At 42.6% G+C, this 13,701-nt stretch overlaps 1 protein-coding gene across 2 annotated transcripts in view; it reads right to left on the reverse strand.

The window, feature by feature from the left end:
* Nucleotides 1-13,701, reverse strand: part of DERA (deoxyribose-phosphate aldolase) — a 115,158-nt gene that overhangs the window by 67,833 nt on the left and 33,624 nt on the right. The gene's annotated exons all lie outside the window — the stretch shown is intronic.

The following is a 13,701-nucleotide window of genomic DNA, read 5'->3' on the forward strand; positions in this document are numbered from 1 at the left end:
CACAGAAAGGCACTCTACATGTAAAACCGAGTAGTACACTGGGAACCAGAAGCAGACATAGCTATGTCTAACGGGAGGAAAATGTTATGTTATGTTAGGAGAATGTTATGTGCTGCGTGCCTCACTTCTGACAGCAAAGACTTATTTGTAAGTGTCCGGTCCAGGAGAACAAATGATTAATAAATACTTAAGTGAATTAATGCTGGGGCTTAAAGAAATCCTTGATCACTATCCCCCTTACTGACAAGATTTATATCTACTAGAAGCGAGTATGATGTAGCCCATTCTTTCCTCAAAAGGGACATTTTCAGAATGTATTAGAAGTTACAACATTTCAACTTGAGTTGTAATATATTTTGGGGAATCAGTTCACTACAAATTGTGACTGTAAACAATGTACTATAAATGTTCTGTAGTTTTCCCCCAATAAAATTTTTGGGAAAAAGAAAAAAAAAAAAAAAGAAGTTACAACATTGACAGAAGTCAGAAAAAAGGGAAAGGAAAAAAAACAAGGTGTTCAAAATTCTGGGAGATATCTCTATTGCTTCTGTTTTGAAATGCTCTTCCCTACCCTGATCCTACCCTCCATCTCTCCGAGTTAACTGTAGTTTCTATTTTAAACCCAACCCTTAGCTTTTGTGAAAAACACTGCCAGCTCCCCAGATAGAGCTAACATCTGGATACAGCTGTACTACACAACTTGGATTTAGTTCATCAAGGAGTCATGGTAGAATGGTCTCCTGTCCTCACTATACTGTGAGTCATGATCTTACTGTGAGTGACTAACACCAAACACAGGGTATATCTCCATCGTAATTCAGTTTTATTCCCCAACGCTCTACCACAAGGTGACTTCACAGTAAACTGAGCACCTAGCCATTTACCTCCTATAACTAAATTCATTTTTATATCCCTCTAGCACCTTCCTTTTAGAAAAGCCTTAAAGAACTATTGTGGAAGAGGAATAGGCCCTAGTTATCCACGACGTTGCTTTCCATGGTTTCGGTTACCTGGGGTCAGGTGCAGTCCAACAAGGGATGCTCCTCCTTCTGAGGTATCAGAAGGTCAATAGCAGCCTTATGCTGCATACAATGCCTACGTCATTCACCTCATTTCCTCTCCTCAGACAGGCATTTTATCATCACGCCTCATCACAAGAAGGGTTACGGAAATACAATCAAGTATTCAGAGAGAGATCACATTCATGTAACTTTTATTATACCATATTGTTATAACTGTTCCAGTTTATTATTAGTTACTGTTGTTAATCTCTTATGTGCCCCATTTATGAATTAAAATTTATCATCAGTGTGCATGAATAGGAAAAAACATAGTTTGGATATAGGGTCCAACACTGTCCAAAGACTCGGACATCCCCTGGGGGTGGTCTTGGAACACATTCCCCACAGATAACAGGGGACCACCGTATACATTTCTCTCTAATATGGGCGGGAAACTGCTGACTGCCTACTGCACTATGGAACAACACAAATAATAACAACAACAACAACCACAATAATAATACAGTATTTGCATCCACCACAAAAATAAGACCATGTTTCTACAAAGACATTCTCTCTCATTTCCAAATGATTCTTCTTATCAATATTAATACTGTAGAAATTCCAAGTCAGAGTCTGGAGTGATTAATAATGATACACTTATTTAAGTATCATTGAATAAGGAGCAAAGTCTGGGAGTTTTTTTTTTCTAATTAAATTATTTTGTTAGCCGAAATCATTTAACAAAACAGATTATTTTTAAAGATTTTATTTTTATTTATTTGACAGAGATCACTAGTAGGCAGAGAGGCAGGCAGAGAGAGAGAGGAGGAAGCAGGCTCCCCGCTGAGCAGAAAGCCCGATACAGGGCTCAATCCCAGGACCCTGGGATCATGACCTGAGCCGAAGGCAGCGGCTTAACCCACTGGGCTACCCAGGCATGCCAATAAAACAGATTTTTAACATTTCAATACATCTGCTCCTCCAAGACACTGTATGGTTTCCTGCTCATCTGCTGAGCGAACATCACAGTCCAAGGTCAAGCAAACGATATCTGCCTCTTCTTCCCCATCCAAAGATGGGTTCTAGGTAAAGCCCAAAGAAATAAGACCAGACTCAGCCTAATTTATAAGACCTATAAGAACCCCTCTCTTAAAGAAAGGGAAGATTTTGTTGTTTCTCTTTTATAAAAAAACTATTAATATGAGTGATTAGGTTTATTGTAAAGATTATTTCAGACAGACAGTAAAAATCAGTGAGGCAGAGTCGTGTGAAATATAAGACTCACCACCAAGCAACTGTTGACAGTGGCCAAGAGAGGGAAGCCTATGCTGCGGGGCCATCCTTGATCCATCACATGACCCCTTCTGGACGCCCCTCTCCCACCTCCTCTCTACTCCCCACCCACACGCCCACCACAGGAAGCGCAGCTACTGGAGAGACATCTCTGGCAATCGCAAGACCTCACCACCTTGCTCCCTTTGACCTGATAGGACCCCTCTTCTCCCTCTCTATCTCTCCAAGCTGGTGCTGCAGGCTTTCTAATCTACCAGGAGTTCATGGGCAATTATGTCACATTCTGTCTCTGGATCTATGCATGCTGGTTGTTCCTTTTGCCCTTCGTTATCCTGCCAATAGAGTGAACTCCCACCACCCTTTAAGACTTAATTCAAATGCCACCTTCTCTGTAAACTTTTCTGAATCATACTGGTTGAGCTATTCCTTTGCTTTGTTGTACTTATTTCAACTTTATAGTCGACTTTAGTGTAGTCCCCTTATTCCGAATGCACTGATTGGTCAAAATGTTTAGAGTCCCAACAGATTTTTAAAACTCTAAGCAAAGTGCCCACTTGTGGGTGCCATTCAATAAATAAAATAAATGGGTCCTCAAGACCAGAAATTATCAAATTCTGGGTAATATCTTCCCAACTGCTTTTTCTAAAAAAAAAATTTTTGTTGTGTTTATTTCCGTTACCCTAGTATTACTTGGGGTATAACGGACAAACTGTGTATGTTCAAGATATACATCTTGAGGGGAGGTCTGGGTGGCTCAGTTGGTTAAGCATCTGTCTGTCCTGACCTACTCAGGTCAGGATCCCAGGGTCTGGGACTAAGCCCTGCATAAGGCTCCTTGCTCAGTGGGAAGTCTGCTTCTCCCTCTCCCTCTGCTTCCCCCTGCTTGTGCTCTCTCTCTCAAAAAAAAGGTATACATCTGTATGGATGAAATAATCACCACAATCAAGCTAATTAGCATATCTACCACTTTACCCATTATCCACTTTTTTTTCTCCTTTTTTGAGTGGGTGGAGAACATTTAAAGTCTACTCTCTCAGCAGATTTCAACCATACAATACTGTTAACAACAGTCACACTGGGGAGGCCTGGATGGCTCAGTCGGTTGAGTGTCCAACTCTTGATTTCAGCTCAGGTCATGATCTCAAGGTCATGAGTTAGGCTCCACGCTCAGCTCGGAGTCTGCTTGTCCCTCTCCCTCTGCTCCTCCCCAGGCTCACTTTCACTCACTCTCTAATAAGATCTTTAAAAAAAACATAAAACAATATTCAAGGTGCTGTATATTAGATCTCTGGAACTTATTCACCTTGAATTATGGAACTTCACACCCCAATGCTTCTGATTAAAGAACTTATGGATCTCCACAGGAGAAGCTGGAACTCAAGCATGAGGAAAACCTGAGGGCATCCATCCACCTTAAAAACTAATTTTTAGTACAATTCCCCACCAAAGGTTAGAACCCACGATGTTGGCTCTCACACTTCTCAGACACCACTTGCCAGAGGTCCCCGTGAACCACCTCCTGGAGGATGTAATAGGATTACTTCTCTTGCAGTATCAGCCTCCACTGTTAAAAATATCATTAGCGGTCATAAAATTATCCGGCCCCATATTTAATCGAGCCACAGAATTTGCCTCTGTGACCTCCCATGGTAATGAATTATATAAGTGACTATCTCATTTTATTAGCACTTAATTTGCTACTCTTTAATTTCATCAAATATCCCTTGTTCTCATATTATGGGATCTGGGGAAAAGAAAGGACTGATTGGCCTTTGTTATGTCCTTCATAATTTTTAATATTTTATTCGAGTACCCTTTAGTGTCTCCTTTCCAGGAGAAGTGATTCTAATACACACAATCTCGTCAGTACCATAGAATCTTCTCTTACAGGGGCCAGGAAGGGTTTCAAGTACACGTTCCTTTGGGGAAAAGAGACATGAAGCCATAATTGGAAGGCAATAATACTCTTTTCTCAAAACTGTCCAATGAAAAAATATCCTATTGTGTCTCTTAGTATGTCGTTTAGATGGCTTTTGGGCTCTTCTGTCAGTTATAAATTTGTTCTCAAATACTCTTCTCACAATTTTTTATTATTATTATTGTTCCTATGTCTCAGTAGAGACAAAGCACTTTCCCTACAAATCTATCACATGGTCCTTCCATCACATCCACTGATGTTTCCATGGATGTTCTCGTGCTTCCTCACAATATTCCTAAAACATGTAACACCAAACGATAACTCCATGAAAGGTTTATTTTGTATTTTGATTTTACCTTTGTTCTTAACAGAGAAAGATAAATTGTGATACATTATCAGAGAATTTTTTCTCCCAAATTTGGGGAAAGAAAGATTAAATTTCCCATGTTTTCTCTTTTCATTCTTTCTGCTTATTTTCAATTCTAATTTTCAATGTCCAGCCACAACTTCCCATAGTTGCAAGTGCCCAGCATAGAAACAGTTGTTCAATAAGCCCCCTGCATCAGAGTACATTTATTTTTTACCTCAGACACTGAAACCAGTGAAATATCAACCCGATCGTGTCTGGCCTTTCAGTCTTAGCCTGGGAAAAGGTTAGCTTGGCAAGAGAAAAGAGCACTGGATGCTTCTGCATGCCTGATCCCTCCAGGCTCAAAAGATATTCAACTTCTATAAATGAGGAGACTCAGCCTTGTCCAGTTCCCACCAAAGATATAACCAGACAGAGACCATGCCTGAAGCTTCATCTTTACTAACTGGTAGAAACAAGACTTCGGGGGTACCTGGGTGGCTCAGTGGGTTAAAGCCTTCGGCTTGGGTCATGATCCCGGGGTCCTGGGATCGAGCCCCAGCATCGGGCTCTCTGCTCGGCGGGGAGCCTGCTTCTCCCTTTCTCTCTGCCTGCCTCTCTGCCTCCTTGTGATCTCTGTCAAATAAATAAATAAAATCTTTTAAAAAAAAGGAAAGAAAATAAACAAGACTTCGTTTTCTTCGCCAAGTCTAGTCTACCACCCAGTAAGTCCTGGGTGAGCTCTCAAGGGCATCCATGCCCCCAGTGGACATGAGCAAACTCTTCTGACATGCTATTGTGAAAGCCTAATCCTTACAACCCAGACAGATGGTCTAGAAACCAAGATACCAACAACTAGACAGCATCAATTGCCACTGCTCAAAGAGCCTTCCTACTCCGACATGTCCCCACAGCTACTCTGACCCTGATCTCCAGTTCCCATCCCACATATCTTCGCCATCCTTAACCAGTATTTAGAATACCAAACCGACGGAACTAGACTTTATGCTTAGCGAAATTAGTCAATCAGAGAAAGACAATTATCATGTGATCTCCCTGATATGAGAAAGTTGAGAGGCAATGTGGCGGGGGGGGGGGGAGTTGGGAGGCAGGAAAAGAATAAATGAAACAAGATGGGATCGGGAAGGAGACAAAGCATGAAAGACTCTTATTTTAGTATATATGCTGCTGAAGCAAGCACGTATAAGAGACTCTTAATCTCACAAAACAAACTGAGGGTTGCCGGAGGGAGGGGGTAGGGAAAAGGTGGTGGGGTTATGGACATTGGGGAAGGTATGTGCTATGAAGTGGGTAAACCTGGCGACTTACAGACCTGTACCCCTGGAGCTAATAATACACTATATGTTAACAAGAAATTTTAAAAATTAAAAAAAAAAAAAAGAATACCAATCCAAGTTCCAGTGAGCAATGAGTTTACGACGCCCTCTAAAATACTTCAACGCAGATAATCTGGCACAGCGCTGAAAGCCAGCGGGGTCTGCTCACTTGTTCCTTTGGTGCCAACCTTGAATACTCTCTGCCTACACTCCTCTTCCCTCTGGTGGCGTTTCCAGTACGTCTTGTACCCACAGCTACGCGGAGTACAACATTCTCTCAGAACACATCATCATAGCGGAAGAGAGTCTGGGTTCACGTTACAAGACACGTGTGCTCTTGGACCTGGCTTCCCCCAGCAGCATCACATGGGGATTTTAAGGCCTCCCTCCTTTCTCTTACCCTTCATCCCTCCTTGAGCCATGAGCCCTTTCCCAGCTATCACTGCTCGCTGCTCTTTACCATTCAATTTCTGTCAATTATTCTCCTTCTCGATCATCTGCTAATGTCTGTGGATTGATCGAGGCCCTAGAAGGAGAACCTCGTCACTTATTCTGGCTTCCGCATACTGTCCGTTGCGGTGCCCAGGTTGCCTGTTTCTGTCCCAGCCTCCAAGGTTCAGCAGCAGGTGGTGGCTGCGGTCATGCAGCTAGAGAGCCACAAGCCATCTGGCGGAGGGAGGGGCGCATGTGCAGTCCTACCACCTCTGCATTTAGCCTTTCTGGCGGGCAGGCTCTGTGTGGCACAATGGGAGACACAGTGCCTGACATAGGTTGCTGCTGTCCTGACAAATCTTGGAAATAATGCCCCAGACTGGGGAGAGCTGAATAATAGAAAATATAAGCCAACACAAGGGGACACAAAGCAATGCATCTAACCAACATTTCCAACCGGTTCCACGGGTCACATCAGTCAGGAATCATTCAGTTAAAAATGAGGAAAACCGACTTTGGTGATTGGACCAAAACGGGAAGGATGTTTGTAAAAGCTCAGAGAACTGAGAAGAGATTGGAAGAACAAGCTCACGCAACAGACAGGAAGTGAAGGGACAGAGCTAGAAGAACAAGGCCAGCAAGGAACAGAAACAGCCTGGCCAAGATTTCACGGCCCCGCTGCAGACACCACCACTGCCGCCCACCCCAGCTCATTCAGAACCTCCTGTTCCAGAGGAAAGCATCGGACGCCTGACCCATGCATGCCTAAGCGGGGCAGGGAATAGGGAAGGCCCACTCCTTCCTCTGCAGCGCCTCCAACCTGTTCTATGTAGGACAGATAGAATGACCCAACACTACGAGGACGTGTGTTCGTTGCTGGCCAGCCAGAAAAATGAAAGGTTTCTACTACAAAGAGCAGTGAGCTTGGGACATGCTAGATGGGTGAGCTTCTCTCGGAGATGCATAGAGCATTGAGTACATGAGACTATCACAAATTCCCACAGGAAAGAAATCTCTTGAATAGTCTTTAATTCAGCATTTCTCAAACACTTGACTACAAATGGCTTTTTCCCTGGAACATACGCTTACCACACTGGCTGGACAGTAAGTCAAGTTCAGAGAAAGGGAAGGTCAGAGGAGGCTCATCCAGTTGGCTAAAGAAAAACTCTTAGTAGATAAAGTGGGGATGAGAGACTGACGCTCCGGCGGAGGTTCTCGGTCTAGAGACGTCTTTGGCTGACGCAGCTGGCGGTGGGAGAGGGCCACCCGCACCTGGTGGGCAGAGGCCACGGACGCAGCTAAACACCGTGCAATGTACAGGTCAGTCTCTCAACAGTCTAAGTGCCTGACATTAAGCTTTGGATTGCTGACGCATCCATTTCAAAGCACATCCATCCTGAATAAGCACATGGCCAGCGGTATGACACAGCTACTAACAAACCAACCAACAAGGAACTAGAAGCCCCCACACATGAAGGTTCCTCTTTCAGAAAGCCCTGGGTAACTGAAAGAACTGCCTGCTTGAGCAACCCTGCTTCCCCTTCACATGCCCCAACCCCTGCTCTTTTGCTTTAAATTAGCCAATAAAGAGTTAACCCCTCAAACCTTAGACATCCCACTCTCAGACCCTAAGAAATACTCAGGTCTTTGCATGTGTGGGCCCGCTGGCTCTTTCTACCTGAAACCTCACAGCACAGCCCTCGGGCATGTCAAGCACTCTCCAGGACTTGTGAGGAGGACATCCTGATCCTCAGGGTTCGCTGATGGTTTTTGCTGAACTGTGTGTCCTAGAGTCACACTAAGAACTGCAAGAGACAGCCTACCCGTAAGTTAGGAGCCTCAGTAGGGGAACTATCTATTGAATTTGCCACAAACAACGGCCCAAGTGAGCACCACAGGCATTCCTAATCAAGGGCGCTGCCTTCACCTGGTCCCCAATGTCAACAGTGCCATGGCTGAGAAACCTTCCCAGAGGATGGGCAGGATTCAGGAAAAGTAAAGAGGAAGCTCTGAAGGTTTATGGGGAGCAGGAGTATCAGAGGCAGAGGCAAGTTGGCTCTATTTGATTCACTGTGGCTTATTTGTTAAAATTCTGAAGTATTAGGCAAAAGAGTCTAGATCTGTGCTATCCATCAATATCCGCTGGACACACGTTACCATCTGAGCATCTGAAATGTGGAAGAGTCCAATATGAGACGTGCTTTAAATGTAAAGTACTCCGCAGATTTCAAAGATTTAGTACAAAAAACAAAAAACAAAATATCTGTGTAATTATGTTTTTTCCATTTTGGGGTTTCTAAAGCCCAGCAGGGTACCCAATGCAAAGCTTGAATTCACAACCCTGAGATCAAGGCCGGAGTTGAGATCAAGAGTCAAATGTTCAACTGACTGGGCCTCCCAGGCACCCCTCTCTAATTTGTTTTGATAGTGATTATACACTGAAAATATAATATCCGGGATATAGTTGGTTAAATAAAATGCTAATAAAATTATTTTCACCTGTTTCTTTTTATCTTTTATAACGTGCACTCTAGGAGATCTTAAATTACTTTGTGTTGCACATTATATTTCTATTAGACAACACTGGTCTAAACTTTATCCCGTAAGTGATCAGAGCCACTGAAGATTTCCAAACTGGGCTGTAACAGAATTAAAGAAGTATTTTCTAAAAATAATCAGCATACAGAATATGTCCCACAGAAATGCTTACACAAATATGCAAGTGCAAATATGAAAAGGTATTTATGGTGGCATTGTTGTAAGTGACACCAAGATCCATGATTGCTTCAAATAGAGCAGATCCATAATACAGAACATGACCCAGCTATTTAAAAGAATGAGGTACATCAGTAAGTACCGTCATGGAAAACTGATTATGATACTTTACTCAGTGCAAACAAGTAGACTGCACAGCGGTGAATTTCTAAAATAAAACTGTTTATAAAAACAAAAATACAAGTATAAAACATATATCTGTTGGTACCAGTGCAAAATATAATAGAATATATACCAAATTGATAGAAGAGTTTCTCTTCAGAGCTAGAATTACATAAGATTTCTACTTTCTTTCTTTCTTTATATAGTTCCATAACACTGAAAATTTTTACCAAGAGCATGCATTACCTTATTGAGCAGTAAAAACAAAATATACTTAACTCTTTTGAATTGAGAGGCATTGCCAAGCAGCAATGTGCAGTACAGGTAGAAAGAGACTACAGTAGGTAGACCAGCAAGATGGCTGTCGCTGTGGTCCAAGCATCAGCATCGTACAACACTTCCCTGGGGCATTTCACACCCTAAACCTGTCATGACCAAACTCTGCCATGGAGTCCTTTCATGAGTCCAGCCTGACTTAGCTGCATGATGCCAGGCAGAAATGACAACCTCAGAACGCCACCATCATTGCTCCCATAGAAAAGATCACTAAAACATTAGCACCCCAGGCCACCAGACAGAAACTATTATATAATTCCTAGCTGAAACAAAGATCACACGTGGGAGAGATAAGCCCAGACTGGCCTACCCACAGCAATGCCCTTCCCCATCGTTAGGGAGTCTATGGAGCCAAAGGTCCAGACTTTCCCTAAGCTCACACCCTCCTTCCAGTCCAAAGTGCAAGGTGCACAGGATCTATGGGGGTCTTCGACCCAAAGTCAGTATCTTACACTTAAGATATAAGAAAGGTTAGGGACTTTGCTCCTAGAAAGTTTGGTCAATACACATCTTTCTCCCCCCTCATGTGCTCTCTCTCTCTCTCAAATAAACAAATAAAATATTTAAAACAAAACATAAGGAGGGGTGCCTGGGTAGCTCAGATGGTTGAGTGTCTGCCTTCAGCTCAGGTCATGATTGTGGAGTCCTGGGATCATGTCCCACATCGGGCTCCCTGCTCAGCAGGAAGCCTGCTTCTCCCTCTCACTCTGCCATTCACTCCGCTTGTGCTCTCTGGCTCTACCTCTCTGTCAAGTAAGTAAAAGAAAATCTTCTAAAAAATAAGAAAGCAAGCAATAAGACCATCAACCTTTGTTCTAGGCAGAGAATAGAGCAAATGCAAAAGCCCTAAACTAAGAGTGAACATGTCATATTTGCGGCCAAGCAAGGACACAGGTGGAACTGGAAGACAGTAAGCAAGCAGGACTGGGCGTGGTAGAGTCAAGTCAGAGATGCAGGGCAAGGACCAATCAGGAAAATGCTCTCCAAACTCTGTTTCATGACCCATAGACATGTCACGGAATCAAGTTTGTCAGCTGCAACTAGTACTCTTCAAAAAGAAGAAGAAACAATAAAATGGAATATATTAGGACATCTTATATGCAATACAAGTAAGGGTCACTTACAAAAATTTTGTTTCAATTATACATACGTAGGCCTGTATGGTGCTGCAATATAAAATACACGGAGGGCACCTGGGTTGCTCAGTGGGTTAAGCCTCTGCCTTCGGCTCAGGTCATGATCTCAGGGTCCTGGGATGGAGCCCCATATCGGGGCTCCCTGCCCAGCGGGGAGCCTGCTTTCCCCCTCTCTCTGTCTGCTTCTCTGTCTAATTGTAATCCCTCACTCTGTCAAATTAAAAAAATATATTTTTAAAAAATAAAATAAAATACACGGCCTGTTGTGAGGCAGGGCCCTTAAGGTTTGAAAGCCCCTCAAGAAGGACTTTTTTTTAGCATGGAAAGGACATCAGATGTGAGACAAGAAGTCTTCAGAGAACCCTGTGCAGAGGAATGAAATGCTCTGATTTAGATTTACATTTTAAAAAGTCCCCCTGGCTGCTAAGGGGAAGCCAATTAGGCGGCTCAAGCAACAGCAAGCGGTAGCTTGAACCAGAACAATAGTCGTGGGGAGGGGAGGACGGTCAGAACCTCATCAGGACGCTGACTGCAGCATTTGTACTCTGCCTTCAAACACATAGGAGCTGCTCATTCTCCGGTCTGGAGAGTAAGCAGTCTGGGAAAAGCTGATATTCCAGAAGCAGTTTCAAGGTTCACAGAGCACAAAATTCAAGCAAGAGCCCCTTCTGCTCTGGACCCACAAATATGCTCAGGGAAGTCTCTGTGCGGAAGAGTCCACAGACTGGGACAAAGCATCAGGGCCATCCCTCTGCCTCCAGGCCCTGACCACTGCCGTAAAATTGACCACTCTTCCCAGTCTGGTCCCACCTGCTGGGGCTTCTGGTCCTCACTACGATGACCCCCATCACCCTGGTTTGCCCAGGTTGTGCCCCACTTGCCCTCTCCTGTCCCATCCAGCTTAGCATTTGCTTCTATATTTCATTTTTTAATAAAAACTTAAGTCAGGCTGGGTTTCACAGACATTTCTACCACATTTTCCGGTCATAGTATAAGAGGAAAGTGCAGTGAACAGAGACTTCATTGGAACATGTGGTTCACTCAGTAAGAGAAAACACAATTCTTCCCCATCTCCCAGACATAGCAAAGCTAACTCTTCGCATGGATGGCCACTCACTGACCCTTGAGGGTACTTGCAATATTTGTGGCTAGCGACGGCTGACTCCTCCCAGTCTTGGTGGTGGTACCAGTATGCAGTGTGTATCTTAAGTCATTTGAATATCCCAGCCAGTCGTGCCCTGGCCTGGGCCCAAGCCCCCAAGAGACACAGACACACCACGCCACCAGGTAGGGCATGAGAAGTGGGAGAACCTGTAGGTAAGGTCACTAAGCAGTACATGTGGGGAATATCTAGATTCCTAGAGGGGAACCAACTGAAAGCAATGCTTTTGTCGTTTTTATATCTTATAAATCTAAACCTATATAGGGTTACCCTTTCATTTTAAGGGGAAAAAAAAATCCATTAGCAACAATGAGCTCCAAAAAAGGGAGCTTAATGAAATATTAAATTCTGAATTTCCATTTCTCAGAAAAGTTGATGATCTGTAATTTGCACAAAATGCTTTTCAACATTTATCACGTGCCAAAATAGCTCTACAGAGATATCACTGACTCCAAGACCCAAAGCTGCTAACAAGCATCTTTATACACTGCAAAAATTAGCAGTTAAGAAGCCTGCGCTTAAAGATGGCAATTTAACACAGCCTCAGAAGATGTGGTTACAGAAGGCTCTGAAGCATGACTTTCCAGTTAGATAAAATGAGCATGGATGGTCCCCAACTTATGATGATTCATTTGACAACTTTTCAATTTTACAATGGTATAAAAGCAATACACATTCAGTAGAAACCAGAATTCCAGTTTGGAATTTTGACCTTTTCCCAGGCTAGTAACATGTAGTGGGATCCTCCCTCATAATGTTGGGCAGCAGCAGTCACAGCTCCCAGCCGGCCATGAGGTCACTGTGGGGAACCACCGATCCAGTGACAACCATCCTGTACCCACAACTACCATTGTGTTTCTCACCGTCAGTACAGTATTTAATATATTTTATATATACATATATGTATATTTAATATATGAGCTACTCAACACTTTACTATAAACTAGGCTTTGTGCTAGATAATCCTGCCCACTTGCTAAGGTAAGTGTTCTCAGCATTTTTAAGGTAGACTCGCCGAAGCTATGATGTTTGGTGGGTTACTGTACTAATTACATTTTCGACTTACAATATGTTCAACTTATGACGGGTTTATTAGGACGTGACCCCACCATTAAGTCGAGGAAGATCTGTCCTCTAAATACAGTTCATTTTTACATCCAAATTTCCTAGTATATGTATACTAAAGATTACCACTTTTCTATCAGAGGCACAGGTCCTTCAAAGAGAAAATCTGTTAAATTAACTCAAATACTGGCTCATTTTAAAACTCTAATTTATCAAATAAAAAAAAATTTTTAGAAGTCTATTTTGTTGGAGGTGAACATCTGACATCATTTTGACTGCCCCTGTAAATTCAAAGAAGTTGGTGTTAAACATATAATTACTTGATTTTGAAGTGATAACATGGATATGAATTTTGTTGGAAGATAGTATCATGATAAAAAAAATGTTCTTATTAAGAAAGTTATGAAGCAGAAATATACTTGGATATGGTTGTGACAGACACATAATTTATCATTTCATCCAAATAAACTTCCATATTGTAATGAAGTACAAGCTGTAGCTGTCAAATTTTAAGTATTTTATATATACACACAGAATAAGTGAACTACCTGATCTTGGTGAGAAAGCTGATGTCTAATTAAAATTAAATACTTCTTCTTGGCAGTAGGTACTATCTCTTTACTGATCATGATCAGCTGAGTATTAGAAAGACTCAACTCTTGGAAGAACCATTTTGTCAGTCAATCTAAGCAGATGTACAACTAGTCCTGAACTATTTGGTAAATCAGACCTTTAAAGTTGGCTTTATTGTTTTTGAAAATCAGTTGAAGATCTTTTTTTTTTTAAACCTGT

The sequence above is a fragment of the Mustela putorius genome, unplaced genomic scaffold (assembly GCF_011764305.1).
Source record: "Mustela putorius furo isolate JIRA1106 unplaced genomic scaffold, ASM1176430v1.1 tig00537227_pilon_pilon_pilon, whole genome shotgun sequence".
NCBI lineage: Eukaryota > Metazoa > Chordata > Mammalia > Carnivora > Mustelidae > Mustela > Mustela putorius.